The sequence below is a fragment of the Tupaia chinensis genome, unplaced genomic scaffold (genome assembly GCF_000334495.1).
Source record: "Tupaia chinensis unplaced genomic scaffold, TupChi_1.0 Scaffold000459_1, whole genome shotgun sequence".
Classification (NCBI taxonomy): Eukaryota; Metazoa; Chordata; class Mammalia; order Scandentia; family Tupaiidae; genus Tupaia; species Tupaia belangeri.
This window is the reverse complement of record NW_006159968.1, coordinates 2965558-2968620: the sequence shown is the minus strand read 5'-3', so window position 1 is coordinate 2968620 and position 3063 is coordinate 2965558.

Here is a 3063-nt window from a genome sequence, read left to right as displayed (position 1 = left end):
AATTTTGGTGATTCATATGTGGAATTTTAAATGAATTTTAATTATATTTTGAAATGTGGTTGGTTTTTGATCCCCTCAAGAAATTTTTCTTTCAAAATGATTTTGAAATGGATGAGAATTCCAGGGCCATTAGCTTATGTCCGAGGATTGATAAACAGTCTTGAGAAAGATGATAGTGAGATGTTTCATGAATATGTGTTCAGGTTGTTTAATAGTCTTGGCAGGAAATACTCAATTTATAAGCAGGGTAAGTAAAAGGAAAGGTCAGTTTCTTTCGTCTTCTTCCAAATTAAAGGAAACTGGCACCAGTCATTTGGTATACACTGATCTTAGTTATTGTTTATTTTTAAAGGATACCTTTTCTTTTAAGGGGAATACTTCTGTAGTTGTAGGCTAGTTTTGCTATTTTGTATATTTACCAAGAATTGCTCTGAGAAGTGGAAAGCACCAAGGTATTGATTTGTGGAAGTACACTTTAGAGGTGAAAACTGTCCCCCTATAAAATTTGCCTACTATTTTACTCTCAGCTCCATTTTTAAAGTCTGTGTAGTCTGATTAGCCCATTTCTTCTACTTTTCTCTCTCTTAATCATAAACTGTAACATTTATCTTAGACCACTGCATAACTACCTCCCACTACGCGTCCAATAATATTAATTGTACAAAGTATCAATGTAATAGTACCGTGGTGTGGGTTAAAGAAGATCATTACTTACACACTTTAAAAAAAAGTGGAAAAAATTTAAACGATTGAATGTTTTTGTATTCCAACAGTAATAATGACATTAGAGGTCATTTGTCAATATTTTATATATTAAAAAAGAGAATCATATACCATTTCAGTTTTCAGTTCTGCTTTATCTACTTACCCACCCCTGAGTAGGATTTATTTGTTTTGCAGACTAAGTCAGAGTCAGGTGAAATGAATAGGGGATTACATTTTTTTATTTTATTATTTATGCTAATGATTTTTTTTTTTAATTTCATTTATTTGCTTCTTAAGAAAGAGGGCAACTGAGAAATGGGAATAGGCACCCTTGACACAGTCTCACAGTGTCATCCGTCTCCAGCTTTAGCCAGCCGGGATCATAGGCACACCCACGCACCCCTAAGTGTGTGCAGGGAGACCTGGGGATGCGAACCCAGAACCTTTCTGTGTGACTTCACCATTACAGAGCATTGCATCACTACCATGCCACTACAGTGGCTTCATGTGTTTAAAATGATGATCCTAGAAGCTATTTGAATGAAATCTTTCAGAATGATACTTTCCATAAGCTAGGATTATTATTATTTTTGTCCTTTGGGTAAGTTTGCTGAGTAAAACTTAATTTTGTTCAGATAAGTATGATATTATATAGTAAAGTTAAATCTTGTTCTGACCTATATAAATGGACTACTTGTTTGTAGGAAAACGTCTAATGGCTTTTACTATTATATTTTGGGGTGGGGGAAATCTGATGTTGAGTATAGAACAATCACGAGTTACCTTGGGGAAAAAGCTGCTGTTTTTCTGCTGCAGATGTGTCTCAGTATTCCCACTTTGCAAAAGTAAGTTTTGTCTGTGTTACGTTTATCATAAAGGAAAGTATTGCAATGCAAGGGGAAGACTGTCTTTTAATTGGAGCTTTAAGTGCATTTTAAAATTCCTTTGTTGTCTTTCCATAAGGTTTATGTGCCTAGGAACAAAAAACAAGCTAGTGAAATTGAGAATGAAAGGAGAGAAGGTAAAGAATTATATGTGGAAAGACTCATGTAATAAAATACTCCCCTAATGGATTAACATCCTTTAATAGGAACACTTTCCTGAAGATAAGACTATTTCATTCTCTTTCCTGACCTTAATCTAATTAGTCATCAGACTTTTCATGCTTCCTTTGCAGCACATCCCTGCTTCCTTTCAGAGCTCCAGGTCACTAGAATGTGCATTTTGGTACTTCCATGTGCTGTCAGTTGGACTGTACAGTTGCCCTTCACTGTCCCCAGGGTATCCCTGTAGTTCAGCCCTCTTCATTCTTCAGGGGAGCCCTCAGCATGTCATTTGCAGTCCCATGTCCTTAGTAAAATCTCTTTTCACTAGACCTAGAGTTTTCTCTCCCTCCTCTGAACTTCTGTGACTTTTATGGCATGTAGTCCATTTGATGTTGGATATCTTTTACCCTCAAATGTCCAAATGTTGCCTTGGAAGTTTTTAACCTGGGCCCCGGGTGGTGTAGTGGTTAAGGCACTGGACTCCCACGTGCTCGACTAACGTTTGAGTCCGAGATCCAGCAGCTTGAAACATGCTGGGTACATGTACATGCATGTCCAAAATCCTGAGAGGAGAGGAGAAGGGACTGTGGTTTGGCCAAAGCCCCTGCAGGTGATGTCTTGCTTTCTGTCTCTCCAGTTAGTGCGTGCACCCTGTAGCAAAAATCTAAAAAAAAAAAAAAAGAAAATTAACCGTTTTCTTTTGTTAGATAGTTACCTTTTAAATTTTCTGTAGTTCTTATTTTTTGCACAGTATTCTATACAGTGTTGAAGTACAGGAATAGCAGCCATTTTATAGGCTTTATATGTAATGTATATATAGTGTGTGCATGTGTGTGTGCTGCTTTGGTTTTTGGAAAGGGTATGTGTGAGTGAGACTGCAATATTACTAAATGTTTTTGATTTTACGAAGTGAACATCTTGTTCTGACACCAACTGAATGAGTAACTTGACTTTTAATTTTAGCCTGGAAGGGAATATTTGTGAGGTAGACTCATCTTTGAAAGGTTTTGGATACTACAGAGACAGAGTTTGAGAAGTGTTAAAGTTTTAAAATCTTCTAATAGAAAGTCTGTCTCTTCACCTTGATTACTGGTGACCTCTTCTAGTCCTAAAAATAAAGCTAAAGCTATAGATTTCTAAAAGTGATTTGGTTGACATTGTTATCTGTTAGTTGGAGAAAGAAATAACTTTTTTTCTGGCTTTTTTTTTAGTGTTTGGTGGACAGCGTACCTTATCTTTTTTTTTTTTTTTTTTTTTTTTTTTTTTTTTTTTTTTTTTGAGACAGTTGGCAAACATTATAAATTAGTAGTTT